Raw genomic sequence first — 21,676 nt, forward strand, 5'->3', positions numbered from 1 at the left:
TATCGTTTTGCGTTTTGTGTTGTACATCACTTCTTCTGGGGTAGTCAGTTTCATGTTCGCTCCTTCCCTTTGCAATAAGATTTTTATATTTTTCGAGCTCGCCCGGGACGACTTGCATTGTGTCGCTAGTGACACCGGCCACGGACCCGTAGTTCATTTTTCCATTACCATTCTGTGTTTCTACGGTATGTTTTTCTCTTCCTTCGTTTGGCAAAATTGGAGGGAGAGTAACATTTGTTCGCACAATTCCTCCAAGAAGAAGTCTAGAATTACATACTGAGAGGCGTCAACTTACATGTTGTACTGATTCTGTAAAACATTTTCCACAAAGGAACACAATTCGCCCCTAAGCAAGGGGAACTCGCAGAAAAACCGAACCTGCTAGAGCAGGCAATGTGTCCAAAGGACACAGAGAACAAAATAAAAGTTGTATAACAGTTAAAAAAAAACAACGGTAATCCCAAAAGGGAAAACCTACAATTAAACGAGAGCAGCAGAAAAACACGTCCGTTCAGTAAAATGCACTGAAAGAGAATGATTCCATTTATCATTATATTAACGTCTATTTTGTAATAGGATTATATATTTTCACAGTGACTGTGAATCTATGACATGTAAGTCAGCTGCGGCACATCCCATGTTTACAGGTGACAAGTGATGGAATCAGATTTTCAGCAGATTTTAGGGAGGGGATAAGTCGCTTACATCGATCTCAGTGCTCAAGGGCAAAGTAAAACCTCTGAAAGCAAGCATGGACGTTTAAGACAAAATTATGAAAATGTTTTGAACACGAAAACAATTAATAGACAATGCCACCGATTACTCCACTTCTTATTTGCCTGTTTTCTCATCCCCTTTTTTCCTGCCTCCTCTCTGTCATTGAACTCGTGTTCAACCTTACTACAACTGGAACCCTCGTCGTCGTAAGCGACGGAATGCCAACAACAACAACAATAGCTGTGAAAACAACAGGAAGATTGGGTATTTTACTCTTATAAGACGAAAACAAGTGGTCAGTAGGTGACTACGGGATTTGAACCCGTACCCCGCAACATTCTCTATCCGTTATTTCTCTCTCTTTGCTTCTCCCTCTTTATTACTGCTTCTTCCCTCTCACTACCGCCCATTTCTTGCTCTTTTAAATTCTCTCTGTTCTCCCCACCCCCAACATTCTCGCTTTACCTTTGCCTGTCTTCTTCATTATTCCCTTCGCCTCCTACCACACACATACCAGTTCACTGTCCTGTTGCTTTCTCTTCTTCTCTCCCTCTCCTTTTTGTTACAACTTCTCATCACCGCCACCAATTCTCCCGCACTTACTCTCTATCTTCCCCTCTCTCAACCACTTTTCTCTGCACCCACCACCATAAATTCCCCCACAGCTTTTCTTTGTATTTCGTCCTTTCTCTTCTTCACCTGCACCACACTCTCTTCCTAAAAAAAAAAAAAAAAATACTAACAACTTTAAACTCAAACCTCCTTTCTCAAGGTAAGCTTATGTCTCTTTCTGCTATAATTTTTCTGTGAATGTAATTTTGTAGTTGAGATATGCTGTTCGAACAAGTCAGTCACATTTCGTTTTTTGTACAGTTCAATGCCTTTCCCCCACCCCTTTATGTAATGTAAATTCTTCAACTGTGAAAGAACAACTAGTTCCTGTTTTCTAGTTTGTCTGGTTGAGCCAAATAGGCAGCCAAACAGTCTCGTGTGCATGTATTCCTCACGAATGCACAAGTGTGATTCCCATATCAATATTCGAACCTTTGACCTCTGGGCATTCAGCTTGATATGTTAACAATTCTACCAAATGTTATTCTATTCGGGAAATTGAAGTAAATAAATAAACATATAACTAAAAGACAGTGTAAGTGAAGTTATCTAAACATACTTCATGTCTTGTAAAAGTTTCCTGTGTAAAGGTTTCTCGGCGCAGATATGGCTCCGTGGTTAAATTCATTCAGCAACCAACTCGTAGTTTCGAGTTCACTCCCACCTAAAGACACTTTAAAACAAGTGTCTTCTATTATAAACTCTGGTCGACCGAGGACTTCTGAGTAAAGTTTAGTAGCCAGCAACTGTGTGGAAGTTCGAAAGGCGGCGAGCTGGCAGAAACGTTAGCGGTATTTTGTCTGCCGTTACGTTCTGAGTTCAAATTCCGCCGAGGTCGACTTTGCCTTTCATCCTTTCGGGATCGATAAATTAAGTAACATTTACGCACTGGGGTCCATCTAATCGACTTAATCCCTTTGTCTGTCCTTGTTTGTCCCCTCTATGTTTAGCCCCTTGTGGGCAATAAAGAAATAAGAAATTGTGTGGAAGTTCGAAGGGTAGTTTTCTGTTTTGTAGTAATAAACCTAATCCGTTGCTTAGATTAAATACTACACACACCTGGCCCACGGTACCCTGTGGAAACCCCTTAGTGCAAAGTTTGGGACACCAGGTTTGTGGTATGCGAATAATTCCTAATTTTCCCCTCCTAACCAATGTCAGATGCCGTGCAAAGCGTTATTGGCGTCACCCGTTGTTATCTACTGCAAAATTCCTGCGTTTAATAAGAAGAAAACATGGATTCTATCGTTTCAATGTAGTTAAACATAAACCACAAAAATAGTAATGGTGTAGGTGAAATGTCAATGTTCCCTGTTTTCTGCACTGTTGACTACTTTAATATTTAGTTTAGAACAAACGTTGGAGCAAAGAGGTATATATATACAGGGTGTCCACAAAGATTGGGTACATGGAGTAAATAAAATCATAACATAAACAATTAAATATAAGAAATAATAATTTCTTAAAGCATGTGTAAATCCCCATGTGGGTAAATAAAATCTTAACATAAACAATTAAATATAAGAAATGATAATTTCTTAAAGTATGTATTAATCCCCATGTACCCAGACATTGTGAACACCCTGTATATATATATATATATATATATATATATATATATATATATATATATATATAATGGACTCTCCCGTCGAAGTATGAGTGTTTAACTTTTGCCGAACGACCTGCACAAATGATTTGTTTATAGCGATCAAATGTATGTGCTGTACATTAGCTCAATCCTCCTATCAAATAGACGTTGCCTGAACAGGTGTACCACACGTTAGGTGTCAAAGTGATCACAGAGGAACGTGGGATGAAGTGCTTTGCTCAAGAACACACCGTTCCACCTGATCTAGGAATTAAAACCACGATCTCGCGATCGTGAGTACATCATCCTAACTGCAAGGCCATGTGCCCTAACACACACACACACACACACACACACACACACATATATATAGATATAGATAGATTCACACACACACAGTACCAGTGGAGCACTGGGGTCGTTGCAATCGATTTACTTTCCTCTAAAATTTCTGGTCTTGTGCAAAAACTTGGGATCGTGTGTGTATTCAGTCTGGATATTTCAAAAGAAACTCGGGCTCGGTTAACCAGATCATGATCGAAAATTAATAAATGCGAGTACTGGAAATCGGAGCCTTTCAGCTATCATGTATTAGATAATACTCTACATAGCAATATCAGTCTGCGCATGTCACCTTCCACCCTTACCCCCCCCCCCCCACCCTTACCCCCCCCCCCACCCCACCCCACCCCACCCCACCCCCACCCCACCCTCACACAGACACATGAGCTACAGCTTTTTCCAAATGTCCTGAAGAAGGGATCTTCACGTTGAAATATAGAAATAGAAGGTAACACTGCAACTTTGTTTTGTTTTCCTTTTGTAGTTTATTTAGACCTGCTCGAATTGTTCCGGCCTTACACAACAATCTTCACCACACAATGCTTCACCAAAACTATCTCATATATATATATATATATATATATATATATATATATATATACATATATATATAATGAAATAAATATTTAATGTTTATCAGTAGATTTATCTTCTCAAATTGAGAACTTTTTTGAAAATATAATATTAAACTCATTTAATTTTTCTCATCTATATTTGCGTGATTTTCGGTGTGTGTTGTCTCTTTCGTCTAAAACATCCATCAACTGAGCTTAATGGAGTTACTTCCCTTCCCTTATCTGTAATACCATAAATACTTAACTGTATTTACTAAACACAGTCTTCATCTAGCGTCACAAAAATACAAATAAAATACAATAATAAAATAAAATTAATTTCACATTTTATACTTTCAATAAGCCATCCTCGTTAGATGTTAAATCTACTGATAAACTTCGAATAAGTTTAAATATTTATTTCACTATATATATATATATATATATATATATATATATATATATATATATATAATACAAAATGGGACAAGAACACAAAACATCAAGACAGTTAGGTGATACACGAAAGGGACAAAGCATCCAGATAGCCGATACAAAGAAAACACGCACAGGTCATTCGGAGTTTTCTTTCTTCAATCGAGATCCAGATTATCCTTGCAATTTCGGCTGGTTATTCTCGATATTGCTCCAATCTGGCCAGCCCCAATGAAAAACTATATATATATATATATATATATATATATATATATATATAAAGTGAAAGGGTGCTGTAAAGTTCCTGGTTTTGAGGGTGTCGCAAAAGGCCTGGTTGGAGGCCTAAACTTTCGATTTTTTTTTTTTACAGGGTTAGAAAAACTGAAGGACCACTGCAATAAGTATATGAATTTGAGAGGAGAATATGTTGAATAAAATCATAATTAGCTGATCCTTCTGTATTTACTTAGAGCCAGGAACTTTCCAGCATCCTTTATATATATATATATATGAGAGAGAATTGAATTACATCCAGCCTAAGACATATTCTGCTATTTAATTCATCGATCATTTATTGAATGGTTGAGTTTAACTTATTTTCTTACTTACTTCCCCTTTGTGACATAAAGACTTTAAATATACACACTCATTTACACGGTAATGAGGCTTACAATCTTGAGGTAGTGAGTTCGATTCCCAGAGCGGGCTCTGTGTTGTGTTCTTGAACAAGACACTTTATTTCACGTTGCTTCAGTTCCCTCGGCTATAGAAATGAGCTGCGACGTCACTGGTACCAAACTGTATCGGCCTTTTCCTTGGATAACATCGGTGGCGTGGAGAGGGGAAGCTGGTATACATGGGCGACTGCTGGTCTTCCATAAACAAGCTTGCCCGGATTTCTGCCTCGGAGGGTAACTTTCTAGGTGCAATCCTATGCGTATTCATGACCGAAAGGGATCTTTTGTATATATATATATATATATATATATACACACACACACACACATACATGCACAGAGAGAGGGGGAGAGATACATATACGTCGGACTTCCACTCAGTTTTCGTCGTCTAGCAAATTTGCTCACAAGGGATTAGTCGTATCGTCGACCTGATGCTACAGCAGAAAATACTGCGCTGTGGGACTGAACCCGAAACCACGTAGTTGCGAATGTCTAAAGAGGGAGGGAAAGATAGATATACTTTCAAATAGTTTCGAATGCAGATTTCACCGTTTTATACAAATCTTTTTACACCTTCATATCTACATGTATTCATGTCTTTACACATACATTAATGCTCTCTCTCTTACACACACATACACAGCTGATCACCGAAAATAGAATATCCGCAACAATGTATGCTTGATGTAAAATGTGTGTGTGTATGAGAGAGACAGATAGATGTTGGTCTCTGAAATATATGGTTCCAACACAAGTACTTAGCTATCGGCAAAATTACTATAGGTGGTTGTTGTGTGGTAATAACGACGGCGACGGCAAAGTAAATGCTTTTTTTTTTTTCTTTTTTGCTAACGCACGTAACACAAGACAAGTTCACTTGATACCTTTCACCAACTATATTAACTTCCTTGTCATCTTTTCAATCGCAGCCGATTTTTTTCTGTAGCTTTTCATCCTTTTTTTTATTCATTTATTTATTTTCTTCTATTGTTTCCTCATTTACCTGCAACATCATTCATTTTGTCTGTGGCTGTCAGGAATCATAAGCTGACACTGTTTTTGAAGAGATGCCATATTACACGGAAACGTTTCTCAGCAATTTACCAGAAACACTGAAAATTATGTTGTCCATATTAGTAGCGTAATATCAGCAATTTATGCTATATCTGGCGAGAGAAATTTTTCGCCAGGCATTTATTTACTAGAGACAATTTTTCGAATGTTTCAAACTTAAGAGTGAATAATGACTGATGAAATTTTACAGATTAAAGGCTTCTGAAAAACAAAATTCAAATGGAGTGGAAGAGGATTGAAATGTTATCGAAACGAATAATTTTAAGTGCAAGAAAATGATATGTATGTGTGACTGTAATTTACGTTCTACACAGTTCCATTGTAGACGTGCAATTATGGAAATGTAATTTATATATCATGACGGTTTAAAGATTGCTAGCTGGCTGCTCCTCCTTACTGCCTTGGTTCTCATGAAGAGATACGTTGTGATATGTCATCTAGAATTATGTCTGTCACATCAGCATTGCAGATATTTCTTTATTAATATTGGAAGGCAGCGAGCTGGCAGAATTGTTGGCAGACTAGATAAAATCTCTGAGCGGTGTTTCGACTGTCTTTATGTTCTGAGCTCGAATTCCGCCGAGGTCTACTTTGCTTTCATCATTTTGGTGTAGATGGAATAAGTACTAGTTGAGTACTCGGGCCGATTGAGAAAAAAATACCAGTTGAGCACTTGAGCCGATTGAGAAAAAAATACCAGTTGAGTACTCGGGCCGATTGAGAAAAAAATACCAGTTGAGTACTCGGGCCGATTGAGAAAAAAATACCAGTTGAGTACTCGGGCCGATTGAGAAAAAAATACCAGTTGAGTACTCGGGCCGATTGAGAAAAAAATACCAGTTGAGCACTGGGGTCGATGACAGCGACTAATCCCAACACCAAGAATTTCAGACTTTGTGCCGATAGCAGAAAGAATTATGTTTTCGTCTGTTTTTATGATCTAAGCCCAAATTGCCTTTTGTCCTTTCGGGGTCGATGAAAATAACAGTTGAGTACTGGGGGTTGATGTAATCAACTAACCCACTCACCCACCCATATAAAAATTCAGGCCTTGTACCTATAGTAGAAAGGATTATTATTGAAGGCGACGAGCTGGCAGAATTGTTAACCGCGCCAGACAGAAAGTGCTTGGCGGCATTTCTCCTGGATCAATGCTAGTTGAACACCGGGACCGGTGTGATCGACTTACTTCTTCTAAAATTGCTGCATTTGTCACACGAAATCAAGCTGTCTCCACCTACATAGATATACATAGTGACACAGGCAAGGTAACGCGTACAAAGATGAGCAGACGCATTGAATCTGGCTGGCACTTACCTACATAAATACACATACACATTTATACAAACTAAATCAAGCAGGTACTCACCTACATAAATAGATATACTGAATCAGACAGGTAACCCCTATTTTCTTTTATCTTTTACATGTTTCGATCATTTGACTGCGGCCATGCTGGGACAACGTCTTGGAGAATTTTTAATCGAATGAATGGACCCTAGTACATTTTGTTTTAAATCTGGTACTTATTTTATCGGTCTCTTATGCCGAACCGCTAAGTTACAAGGACGTAAACACCAACACTGGTGGTCAGGCGGTGGTGGGACACACACACACACTCACTCACTCTCTCACTCTCTCACACGCGTGTTCACTCGCTCACACATACATATATACACACACACACATACACAATGGACTTCTTTCAGTTTCCGTCAACCATAACCACTCACAAGGCTTTGGTCGGCCTGAGGCTATAGTAGTGGACACTTGCTCATGGTGCCACGCAGTGGGACTGAATCTGTAACCATGTGGTTGAGAATCAAGCTTCTTACCACATAACCACGCCTCATACACAGTGAATTGGACATCACCTATATAAACACATATACGCACACTAAATCATGCAGGCACCCTACTAAGTTTCAAAAGGCATCTGCCCATACAGTGGAGTAGCTTGAGTGTGTGCCGCCGAGACAGCCTTTGGGTTTTCCGCCCTCTCTTCGCGCATATACAGCAAATACAAAAATGCTGTCCCCATATAATTGTCTTCCGGAGCGGACCCATCCTGCACCATTGCCTCCCCGTCACCAATATATGCAATCAAACAGTTACACAGGTGTAAATATGTTGTCAAAGAGGTGACAACCTGGCATGCTATCGTTAATATAAAACAGGGGTCCTCAACCATTTTTTTTGTTTATGGACCCCTTTGATAATTTTTTTTATTCTGGTGGACCCTCCCCCGCCCTATTCGATGCTTAAAAGCTAGTTTTATAGAAATTCCTTTCAAAATTCCTAGTTTTGTTTTTTTACACATTCACTTATGTAGGTCGAACTATGTAAAATAACCTAGCTGTTTCTTGCAATACACACATCTAAAGCAAAATTTTCCAGGGGACCTTAAAATACTACTGTGGACCCAATTTACTATTTTGCTGCGTGATCCCCCACTCCACCTACCAAAAAAAAATCTTATTTGGCTCTCCCGGGGGGGGGGGAGTCATACGAACCCCGGTTGAGAACTACTGAGGTAAAAGTTAACTACCCGTGAAGATAAAAGTGAATGCAGATAATTAAAATATTAGAATCTGTCGTTGTTAATGAGCTGTCTGATGATTATTGAAGGAAATAAAGAGGAAGTGAGAAAGGAAGACGGCAAAGAAAGATAAGAAATTGGAAGATAGGGAGGAAGGAAGAAGGAAGGGGTGGAGACGAAAGAAAACCGAAAGAAAATATTTGCCTCTCCCTATTGGGTCGTTAAAAATAATCATTAAAAAATTGAGCTAATTTTTTTATTGATGAAAACAAAAAAAATTAAGTTATGGTTGTCTGGTTAAGAAGCCTTCTCTATAATTATCCAAAAATTATGGAAGTTTGTCGAGTATATATATATATATATATATATATATATATATATCACATGGAAAAATGCGAGCAAGAGAAATAATATTCTTAAGAATATCAACCGGGAAAAGTTCAGGGCAACTTATTACACTTAGTAAAGTAGCGAACGAGAAAATTTTTACTTAAAATATTGCAACTAAGGATAAAATTTCAAATCAAATATTTATATTTAGAAAATATTAGCTTTTATTCAAACTAAAAATTTTATTACAAGTTATTACTTCTATTTGTTATTATTTTTGTATTATTAAAAATTTAAAAAAATAACTCAAGATATTTTTTGCACTTTAAAGAAATTCATTTTTTAAAATTATTAATGAATAATTAAAAATTTGAAAATAGGTTATAAAAAATATTAATACATAATTAGTTAGTACAATGAATAGAATAATAAAAAAAAGTTATATATTACAGTAAAATCTACCTATAACAACAAATTCACAGTAAAATTTGCTTGAGTTATTGCCAAGTCTTCACAGTTTTAGTCTTGACCCAATGCCTATTTTTTTTACATAATGAATTTGCCTACCATATACACTATTCTACTTTGCATAAAGCTTTAGCTATATTGGTACTTCTGGCTCTTATTTTTAAGTATTCTAGTGTGTCAATATTTTAACAAAATGATGGTACCTTTTTAAAATATAATGTTGCTTCGTAAATTAAAATCAAATAACTTTTAATTTTCAAATTTTATCCTTAGCTGCAATATTTTAAGTAAAAATTGTCTTGTTCTGTACTTTACCAGATGTAATAAGTTGTCCTAAACTTTTCCAAGTGTAATAACTTGTCCTGTAATTTTCCGGGTTTATAATCTTATATTATTTCTCTTGCTCGCATTTTTCCATGTAATCCATGTTTTTTTCCAGGCTATGATATTATGCTAATTAATAATGTGTCAATTAGCGGTGTCGTTGATAATTTCTCCTTACCTCAATGATGCCGGTGACATATTAAAAGTCCCTTATAGAACTGTATTCATAAAAAAGTATAGAACTATATTATTACCCTCAAATTTGAGAAACAAACACTCATAACTATTTTCTTTTAAAACTTCATTGCATAAGATTGATACCATGAAATTCCTCGAATTGAGCTTTATTACAATATAGTTACATTTAATTACAATATAATTACATTTAAGCTTAATTTAAATATAGTTTGTTTTTAAAATAAAGTTATTATACTTAAATCCAATTTTTTGCCTTACTCATATTTTTTCATGATATTTTATCTCTCAACTTTGATGCAAATTTTTGTTGCATGGGAACAAAACTATGAAATTCTTCATGCGTTCTTTTATCATTGAAGCTAAGATAAATATATTTTGCATTTAAAATAAAATAAAAGCTATTTTGATCTAAACATGATTGGTGGCATTACTTACTCTCTTATAACGTTGCTAAACATTTTGATGTAAACTTTTTTTCTACTGAATCAGATCACAATTATGTTATGCTAGAATGTAGCTAGGGATGAGTCCTCTTCAAAAATATCAAGTTTTCAATTTGGCTAAGAACTGAATTAGCGACAATCTCTGAAATATGCTGCGTGTGAGTCAATTGCGGCTTTAAGAATATTCAACTACTACCGTAGTTGAATAATATATAATGTGTGTATGTGTTTTTTTTTTCTACTCACCGCTTGAAAATCGGTGTTGGTTTGTTTACGTCCCTGTAACTAAGTGATTTTGGTGACGTGGCTGATGAAATAAGTCCCATACTTTAATAATAAAAAATAAGTACTGAGATCGATTTGTGCGACCAAAACCTTCAAGGTCGTGCCCCAGCATGGCCGCAGTCGAGTGAGTGAAACAAGCAAAAGATAAAGATAATGAAGATATATATTCCACATAGATTATAAACAAATGGCCTCCAATCGTGAGGGGTCATTTGTTTATAATCTATGCGGAATATAAATAGAAGTTACTTCATTTCTGTAACACATCCTGCTGTTCGTATAGATGCAGAAGACCTATGAACTAGGTGTTCCAGGTGTGGAGCCGGCGCTAGGCATAAGGCAAACAAGGCGATTGCTTAAGAAATTAAAATCTGGTGGCGAGGAACCAGAAAATTAAAGAAACCTATGTAAAAAAAAATACCGTATTTTACTTTGGCCTGCGTAGCGCCTTGGGCAAGCGGCTCCTATAGTTCTGGGCTGACCAATGCCTTGTAAGTGAATTTTTGAATTTGGTAAGCAGAAACTGTGGAAGCCTGTCGTGTATACATGTGTGTGTGTGTGTCCCCACTATGGCTTGACAACCAGTGTTGGTTTGCTTACGTCCCTGTAATTCAGCACCAAGGCAAAAAGGACCGTTCGAATAAGTACCAAACTTCAGAACCAAGTATTTTGGTCGATTTTTTCGACTAAACCTTTTAACATGGTGCCCCAGCATGGCTGCACTCCAATAACTGAAACAAGTAAAATGATGAAAGTATTATTAAAACTACTAATCCTCAGTTGTATTTAGCAAATAGCCATGATTGGTAGATGGGGTCACTATTTATAGGACTTGTTTAGAGTGCTGAATACCTCGGTACTGGTTCTGTTTTATATGTGACCATTTGTGTATATTATAAGAGGGTAGGGTGTTATTAGCAGTATATTTGGTTATCATATTTGGTTATTTCGGAACTAACGCGTAGATTCCTTGATAGCTTGTACCCTCATCTTCTTGAAGGAAACAAGTGCAGTGACAGAGCTAGTATAGCTACCTCGCCCTCACTCTACTTATTACCCTACTGAACAATTGTTTCCATGGTTGGTATTTGTTTCAATGTGTTTCGATGAGTGTGTTTGTCTGCTTCTGTGTATTTGGTCGTTTGCGAATCTGTTGTGTCCGTATGTATTGTCTTGTGTGTATGTAGTTGTACATGTCTCACTAGGATTTGGTGTGTATATAGGTGGTTGAACATATTTAACTGTTCTGTCAGTGTTTATGTGCTTATGTGAATACGGTTGTATATGAAACTCTGTGTCTGTGCATCTTCATATTTATTTCGTTGTAAAATGTGTCACTATAGAAATTCTGCGTGTGTTAGTTTGAAACGAGATATTCTTTCATCTTCCTATACCGTTCAATTAAAACCAGTTACTAAAATTAGTTATTAAACCCCCTAGTCAAATGCCTAGCAACCTGTTAACTAGCATACCAACCAGTCGACAAGCTCGTCTACCAATTAACCAGCCAACAAACAGACCAGCCATCCAACCAATCTACCAACACGCCAGCTAACTAACCATCCAACTAACCGAACAGACAACCAGTTAACCAGCCAAACACTCGAGGCACAATTTCTAATCTACATCAGCATTATAAATTCATTTGGAGACGACAGCAGCCACAATAACAACAACAACCACAAATAGTGTTGATTACTTTTTTAACGTGTGTGAAATATCTACTAATGATCTATTTCGATAATTTATTTAAGAACTTTTTAATATTTTTTGTTTATTTTTTTATACTTAGTTTTCAGTCAGATAAAAGAGATAATTAGATTTCACGTTTTAATTACTCTTATTATTGTTGGTGAGCTTGCAGAATTGTTAGCACGGTGGACAAAATGCATGGCGGTATTTCATCCTCCTCTTTACGTTCTGAGTTCAAATTCCACTGAGATCGACTTTGTCTTTCATCTTATAGGGGTCGATAAAAGTACCAGTTGAGTACTGGGGTCAATGTAATATATGTATCTGAAGTAAAACAATTTTTTCATGGCCCATAAAAATACTAACTTTGATCTCCAATTTGCTATTTTGCTTGCATGGAACTCCCAAAAGTCTTATATGGATCGTCAGGGATCATATGGGCCCCTTCCCCAAAATTCAGGCTTTGTACCTATAGTAGAATGAATTTTTATTAGTGTGGTGTATTGGCAGAATCGTTAGAGCGTCGGACAAAGTATGTTGCGGTATTTTTCAGGCCTTTTTACACTCTTGCAGAAGTCAACTTCGCCTTTAATTTTTTGCGGAGGCTATGAAATAAGATACTTGTCTAGTTTTGTAATCGACTTGCCCCTGCTCCCAAAATAGCCTATAGTAGAAGAGATTATCATTGTTATTTCGTTTGATTTCCATTTTATTTCATCTTCCGGCCGGGTCTCAACCAGGCACGTATATTTTAGATGGAGAGAAAGTTCTTGAGAAGGTGAGCGGTTGATATCAGCATAATTCTTTGAACCTCGTAGATTGTCGGTTTCCCTGAGATCTGGACAAAAAAGTTGTCGGCACCTTTCTTTATCCTCCCCAGGAAATGCACAACAGGGATGGTTTTGGTTCTTAATTGCCACATCCTAATATCTTAATCTCAAGGTCCTTAAATTTCTAGATTTTTCAAATTCTTTTGCAAAGACATTTATATCAATAAGCACTGACATATCAATTAGCAGGCATGTTTTTCGTCTTACGTCTTTGATGACGATATCTGGCCTGTAAACATTTATTTTTGCCTGCCTATATGTATCCCATTACACACTAGTGTTTCAGGCACCAAATATTTTCTTATACGATTAACATAGAAAAAATTTTAAATTGGTTCGATTTACCACCAAGGGTAAATGGATGAAAGGCCTTAGCGAGATCTGAACACAGAACGTAAAGCGCCAGAAGAAATGCCCCTCAGCATTTTGTCCGCCGTGCTAACGACTCTGCCGGGTTACTGCCCAAGGGAATGCAATAATTTGGTGAAAGAAACCGCTGATGTACATTCACGAGGTTAGTAAGTGTTGCTGTCCGTGCTCTTGAATAATATATCCTGTTTATGACAGATAAACAGGATATATAAACACGTCAAATATTGTTAAAAAATTATTATCTTTCTTTGTAATACCTACGGTAACTAGATATTACACACACACATATACGACGGGCTTCCACATAGTTGCCAGTTAGGAAAAACCAGATTCATTCACAAGGCATTGATCAGCCTGAGGCCTATAGAAGACACCTAACCAATGTACCTCGCAGTGGGACTGAACCCAGAACTATGTGGTTGCAAAGCTAGCTTCTTAACCACACACCTATATGTGTGTGCGCGCGCGCTCTTGTATGTGCAAGGCGGGATTCAGACCCATAGAGGCCCTAAGTACATAAAAGATTTTGGTGCCCCACATATATGGTATTCAAAACAGAAAATAATAATAGTAATCCATAAAATAAAGTTTCCCCTTCGAATATTATTTTAACAAGTTTAAAGTGATTTCTTTTGTGCCGTAAACCATTTCCCATGATGCCCTAAGCACGTGCTTATTTTGCTTAATGATTAATCCAGTGTTGTGTGTGTGTGTGTGTGTGTGTGTGTGTGTGTAAGTGTATCTCAGCATGTCATCGTTGTCAATGGGAGTAAGCGGAACATTCCAAGCGAGGCCAGTTGATACTCCGAATGTAAGCTGATGCCAAGAGTAAAAAGGAGAGAAAATTGTTCTCTCTCGTTGCAGACTTTAAACCACATTTAACCCATCTCGTGGAAGAATTCGCAACAATTTAACCTCGCCTCCATCCACCCCACTTTACCTGTCTCAGGTGTAAATGGCTCACTACCTGTAATCAATAACTCATTCACATTTCATAACAAATTTTTATTGTTATTTTTTCGTATTTTGGAAAGATTTGGGCGGTGGGTGGGGAAGAAGGAATGACGTTATTTCTTTCTTTATTTATTTTTATTTATACATATTTTTTTGCTTGAAATTGATGTAGTTCTTTCATTTGTCCTGTCTGTTTCTTCTCTCTCTCTTCTTTACTTTCTCTTTTTCTGTTACTCATTGACACCACGCGCACGCACGCGCGTTCCTTCTATTTTACTCTGAAATTCTCTCATACCAAACACCTTTTCTTACTTTCATTCACTCTCACATTTATTTTCTCACTCCCTCAGTCATTAACTCACACGCATTCTCACTCTCACTCACTTCTTCTCACTCCCTCACTCACTCGCATTCTCTCATTCATTCGCTCACTCTCTCTTACTCACTCACTCTTACTCACTCACTCTTACTCACTCACTCTTACTCACTCACTCTTACTCACTCACTCTTACTCACTCACTCTTACTCGCTCACTTATACTCACTCGCTCACTTATACTCACTCGCTCACTCTTACTCACTCGCTCACTCTAACTCACTCGCTCACTCTTACTCTCTCACTCACTCGCTCACTCACTCACTCTTACTCATTCATTCACTTGCATTCTCTCATTCATTCATTCACTCACTCTCTCTTTCTCACTGTCACACTCACTCACACGCACTCTCTCACGCACTCTCTCTCACACACACTCTCACGCACTCTCTCTCTCTCATTCACACACACACACACACACTCTCTCACACACACACACTCTCTCTCTCTCTCACGCACGCACACACTCACGCATGCACACACTCTCACAGACACACTCTCACGCACTCTCTCTCTCTCATTCACACACACACACACACACTCTCACTCTCTCACACACACACACACTCTCTCTCTCTCACGCACGCACACACTCTCACAGACACACTCTCACGCACTCTCTCTCTCTCATTCACACACACACACACACACACACTCTCTCTCTCTCTAAAATTTCGCATATATTTTTCTTTCTTTTGCCGCTTCCAATCACACACGCACACACATACACACACGTGTGTCTCCATTATTCGCCCTATCTTTAACACATTCGCTATCTTTCTATTTTGCCTGTCTACACACACACACACACACACACACACACACACACACACACACACACACAGGGGGTTCTCGGTAAAATCTCTTCCACAGACAGAGAACAGACCAACTTTTTAAATCCAGGGTGTGTCAAAAATATTGATCCGCTGATAAAAACGATTTTTTTTTTCTTTCTGTCTTGCAGAATCTGAGTCGTGAATAATGTTTCAATAATAAAAAGTGAAGGATAGGGTGGGGTGGTGGGAGAGATAATGATTAACAAACAACAAATACACTAAAACACAAAGGTAAAACAGATAGGCAAGAGAGAGAGAGAGAGAGAGAGAGAGAGAGAGAGAGAGAGAGAGAGAGAGAGCGAGCAAGCTAGCTAGACAGAGAAAAGAGTATACAAGTGGGGAGACACAGAAGTTTATGTAATGACTTATAAAGGGAAAGAAGGAGGTGTAGATGCAGGCGGTTAGGCACGCAGACAGACACACAAGCACAGAAAGCAGGACATAGTGAGAGAGAGAGAGTGTGTGTGAGAGAGCGAATGAGCGACGGAGAGAGCGAGAGACAGACAGAAAGAGCGACAGAGAGAGAGAGGGAGAGCGACAGAAAGCCAGATAGAGAGAGAGCGAGCTAAAGGGAGAGTGTGTGTGTGTTTTCAGTTTTGTCTTCTAGCTGAGACCTCACTAAAGATATTTCATATACCAAAGTTCATGTCATTAGTCCATTTCGGTTATTTCCCTTTGTCCATGCATCTTGTCATAGACACAGAGAATGAGTACAAAGAAAGGAAGAAAGTACGGAGAGAGAGAAAGAAAGATAGAAAGAAAAGCAAAGAAAAATACAATAGAATAAAAATGTTTCATTGCCCAAATAAGTCCGAGTCCTAGCATCTCAGCAACGCTATTGTACACACACACACACACACACACACACACACACACACACACACACACACACACACACTCTCTCTCTCTCTCTCTCTCTCTCTCTCTCTCTCTCTCTCTCTCTCTCTCTCTCTCTCTCTCTCTCTCTCTCTCTCTCTCTCTCTCTCTCTCTCTCTCTCGCTCGCTCGCTCGCTCGCTCGCGCGCGCGCGCGCACACACGCACACGTTGCGACTGTACGGTGCAACACCGTACACTCAACCACCACCACCACCACCACCACACAGTGCCATGTGCCCAGATGATTATAACTGGCTCTCCACGTACTCTTAACGTAAGTCCTCGGGGAGATTCAATGTGACAAGGTTGGCCCTTTGAATTACAGGTGCTACAGGTTTTTGCCGGCTGAGTGGACTGGAAAAAGATGAAATAAAGTGCCTTCTTGAAGGACGCAACGCGCCGCTGGTTTTCGAACTCACGACCTAACGCTCTTGAACCGAATGCCCTAACCACTAAGCCACGCGTCAGTATTACAGCTGATGTATATCACTCCAATTCAGGAGTGTTTCATTTATTAGATTTTCAAAACTTGATTCGAAACTTCTCTTCAAGGGATGGTTCTACTTTCTGAAAAATGTGATCACACCATTGCTTATTGTTAATTGATAGGTCTGATGAGGATTTTTGTGTTTTTCGTTTCTTTTTTTCTTTTCTTTTTTTATCTTTGCATTTTTTTTTTCATCACCCTGGCACACAGTCATACGCGTGTAGAGGTACGTGTGCACGCGCACACACGCATACGCCCACATACATGCGTGCGCATTCCGGCACGCATAGGAGCACACATGTACACATGTAAGCACTGTCGTGCACACACTAAGTGTATATACACTAACATGCACGAATACGCATTCATACGTAATATACATACACACACACACACACACGCTCAGTTAAGCGCACACATATATACACGCGCGCACGGGCATATACATGCACAACCATTAATACAAAAACGCATACACACAAGTAAACATACAGATACACACGTACTCCAAAACACATTTTGTACTAATGACTCACTGACCTATTAATTAATTAATTGATTTATTAATTATTCTACAACACAGTGTAAATGGGGGGGCTTCTGAATGGCAGTTTAACTTGTCAAAAATAGCGACCAAAACCTCCCTCAAATTCCAACTTATCACCTTGTAAAATAAATAACACTTTAGTTAATGTAGGCTTCGATAAACTGTCTAGGACAGTGGTTCCCAAACTTCTTCGGGTTGCCCCCCCCCCTTGGCACTCGGGTCACATTCCAAGCGCCATCTCACCCACTCACCGCCACAAACATAGACCATTTTCTGCAGCAAATTCAAAACGACTTTATTTCACAAATTGAACTTAACCTAATTAACCCATTATTTTGTTGTTTTTACACCCATCACCCATTTTTGGTCACCCCATTATTGCCCACATTTCTTCAACACCCCCACCCCGGATCTTTCACCACTCCAGGAGTCAGTACCACCCACTTTGGGAACTACTGGTCTAGGATCTTGTTACATTCCCTCCAACCACCAATTTTTCAAAAAATGTAACTCGTACGTAGTTTTACATGCTGATAACGAAAATCGCTTTCATTATTTTTTATCAAGCAATTTAGAATTAAAGAAGTTACAAGCTTCTAAAGTTATGTAATTCAGCCAATCGAATTGCTGACATGTAGTGTATTTTTTTTCGTCGCCTTTTCAAAGCCTAGCCAGGCTCATGGGCCCGCCCCGTTTCCCGGTTTCTATGGCGTATGTGTTCCCCCCAGCTGAACGGGACGCAGCGTTACTCAAGAAACAGGAAGAAAGAGTGAGCGAAAGTTGGGGCGAAAGAGTACAACAGGGGTCGCCACCACCCCCTGTCGGAGCCTCGTGGAGCTTAGGTGTTTTCGCTCAATAAACACTCACAACGCCCGGTCTGGGAATCGAAACCGCGATCCTCCGACCGCGAATCCGCTGCCCTGACCACTGGACCATTGCGCCTCCACATGTAGGGTATACTGATTGCTTAAGCCACGGAGATCAGCACAAACGAAACCTTTACATGGTCTCTCGAAGTACAAGAAATAGCAGCTAAAACTTCTTTAAACTACACCATAGCGTCTAAAAAATATATATATATAAAAGGACGATGCATTGTGTCACAGTACAGCGTATTTCCTCGCTTGAGGCAGGACCAAGTTCGCTCCTTTAATGTTAATCTCTTCGGATGTTAGCTTTTATCGAAGCAGACCAATATGCTTTCTTTTTCTTTCTGATAAAATTGTTAAACTTTGGTGGTGAATAAAGAACTACTTAGAAGAAAAAGATAGTAACCAATTCTTTTTCCAAGACAACTAAGAAAAGGGGCACGAATTGAGTTGGCAAGGATTATGTTTATGATAATTATATTGGACTCAAAGAACTTGTTTAGCACTTATTTTACCAACCCTACAGAATGGCTAAAAGTGGAGGCGCAATGGCTCAGTGGTTAGGGCAGCGGACTCGCGGTCATAGGATCGCAGTTTCGATTCCCAGACCGGACGTTGTGAGTGTTTATTGAGCGAAAACACCTAAAGCTTCACAAGGCTCCGGAAGGGGATGGTGGCGAACCCTGCTGTACTCTTTCACCACAACTTTCTCTCACTCTTACTTTCTGTTTCTGTTGTGCCTGTAATTCAAAGGGTCAGCCTTGTCACACTGTGTCACGCTGAATATCCCCGAGAACTACGTTAAGGGTATACGTGTCAGTGGAGTGCTCAGTCACTTGTACGTTAATTTCACGAGCAGGCTGTTCCGTTGAGCGGATCGACTGGAACCCTCGACGTCGTACCAACAACAACAACAACAGAATGGCTAAAAGACAAAATTTGTAGGTGGATCATATCTGAATACCACCAGGTGTATTGTATGTCACTCTGCCTATTCTTTCAATCCAGCAAGCTACGAAGTTTTCTGTCAAAACAGTAGAATTAGACTGTGCTTTATTTTTGCATTTTTTTTTTTTTAAATCTAAACTAGCATCACCCGACAAAAACAGAGTCAGTTGAGTCTGAGGAAAGACAAGACCTCATTGGTATAGTACCACATATCACGTGTCTGAAGCAAGGGTAAGTGGAGAATGTATATCTGCGGATGCAAGACAGAAAGATCAAACAGATGACGGAGACGCCTATGAGGCATTGAGCATTCAGAAGCTCAATCTAAGCGAAAGTTGCAAGAGCCTTTGACTGGGATATACTGGCCCAAACTGGATCTAAGCAGCCAATAATACACGTCAGAGAAGTTAGGTCCACTGACAGAAATTGCTACAATATTTTTTTTTTTTTTTTTACCTTTCACTGTTTTTAGTCATTAGGCCATGCTGGGGTACCTAATACCTTGAAGGATCGAGTCGTAAAAATCAACCCCAGTACCTAGTTTTAAGTCAGGTGTTCTACGAGTCTCTTTTTGCTAGAGCTCTAGTTTACGGGGACATAAATAAATTAACACCGGTTGTCAAGCAACGGGGAGAACACACACACACACACACACACACACACACACACGGCGATCTTCCACAACCAAATTCTGTCAACCAAACTCACAAGGCATTGGTTATCCCAGGGCAATAGTAGAAGACATTTGCCTAAGGTGCTGCGCAACAGGACTGAACCCAAAACTACGTGGCTTTAAAGCGGGCTTCTTAACCACACAGCCGTTTACTTGACAATAAAGAATGCAATTTGATGCATCATTTTGTACCTGTATAGCAATGCACACGCTTACATATGCACATATACCGCACGCACGTATGCACACACGCACCCTCGCACACACAATGTCCCCATACACACACGAACACGCAAGCACATTCACACGCACGCACATTCACGCGCACGTGCGTAGTGTTCACTCACACGCACTCTTTCGCACGCTCGCGCACACACACACACAATGAGCTTCTGCACTCTTTCCTCCTCCCAAATTTTATTTCCTAAGCAGTCACCATCCCAAAACTGCTGTATAGAAAAACACGCTGAAGGCAAGGCACTGTGCACTGGGTTGGAACCTGGAACCAAGTGGTTATGAAGTGTGCGCTTCTCTATCTGCATGTATACCTAATTGTCGTTCATTGTCCAAAAATCGCAGCTTTTTATTATTATTATTCATTTTTATATTTAATAATATTTATCATTACATTTATTACAATTCCCATCACACACGCACATCCTAACGAGATATTCTCTTACATGTCACATTCCTATGTGAATGTTTTATCGTATAAATAGTATCGTCCCTTTAAGACAACGTCATCTCAAGAGATAGTGTTTATAATGCGCATTCGTTGTATTTCTGTTATAAAGAGCGAAAATCATAAACTAAAGTATAGGGGTGAGGGTGATGATTGTTGGTGTCTGGTGAGACTTGAGACAGCGAACCACGGCGTGACATCTAGTTAATATGACCAGCTATATAATGTAAAATAATGTATGTCTGCTTGGAAGAGGCAGGTTAGATAGATGGCAAACTTTTGCAGCATATCTAGAAATCAATAGTAACAATAAATAAGTATCGACCAACAAGCCAAGTAACTGTATAAAAATATGATAAACGGTGGGCATTTTGGGAGAATAATAAGACAAAACGTCTTCTTTATAATCGCCAATTTATGATAGCAACTCTCGAGAGTACAAATTTGTAGTCATTTGTTGAAACTATGGAGATTAAATTCGGAGAAATAAAATGCAGGCTATGGTATGGTGCTTGTTGAATTGTATATTCAAATATGTTTCCCTTCGCCTTGTCCATCCGGTGATAAAATACATTAGTTTCAGCTGCAGAATTAATTTTAATGTATGGTGATGAAGTGGGGATGTGAGAAAAACGAAGAATAAAAATCTTATCAAGGGACGCAACTCTATGAGGCCTAAATTTTCATTTATTGCATCTACGCTTATTTTCTCTATACTTAAACTAAAAGAAAGTTCTTCAATTACGTAAGTAAGTAAATAAATATATAACGGGGACTTTAAGAATGGTGTATCAAAATGAATATATGAAGGAGCTTTTTGTCTTATAAATAATTAAATCTACGCCGTTTGTGGAAGTTGAACTATGAAAAAAATTGTATTCGAAATACGTGAAGTGCTTCACACACGCACACACCGCATTTACTTGCGTATAAGTTGCAATA

The 21,676-nt window shown here is 38.8% G+C and overlaps 1 protein-coding gene and 1 long non-coding RNA gene across 6 annotated transcripts in view; one reads left to right on the forward strand and one right to left on the reverse strand.

The window, feature by feature from the left end:
- LOC106875085 (protocadherin alpha-3) overlaps window positions 1-21,676 on the reverse strand; it is a 229,776-nt gene that overhangs the window by 93,563 nt on the left and 114,537 nt on the right. The window lies entirely within an intron of this gene.
- LOC149132684 (uncharacterized) overlaps window positions 1-21,676 on the forward strand; it is a 451,111-nt gene that overhangs the window by 1,478 nt on the left and 427,957 nt on the right. For both annotated transcript variants that reach the window (XR_016244285.1, XR_016244284.1), the window contains exon 1: window positions 1-1,489. This exon is cut by the window's left edge and continues 1,478 nt beyond it. This is a non-coding gene — a long non-coding RNA (uncharacterized LOC149132684). The remainder of the gene's footprint in view (window positions 1,490-21,676) is intronic.

This window comes from Octopus bimaculoides, chromosome 14 (assembly GCF_046866305.1).
Source record: "Octopus bimaculoides isolate indiv1 chromosome 14, ASM4686630v1, whole genome shotgun sequence".
NCBI classification, from domain to species: Eukaryota; Metazoa; Mollusca; class Cephalopoda; order Octopoda; family Octopodidae; genus Octopus; species Octopus bimaculoides.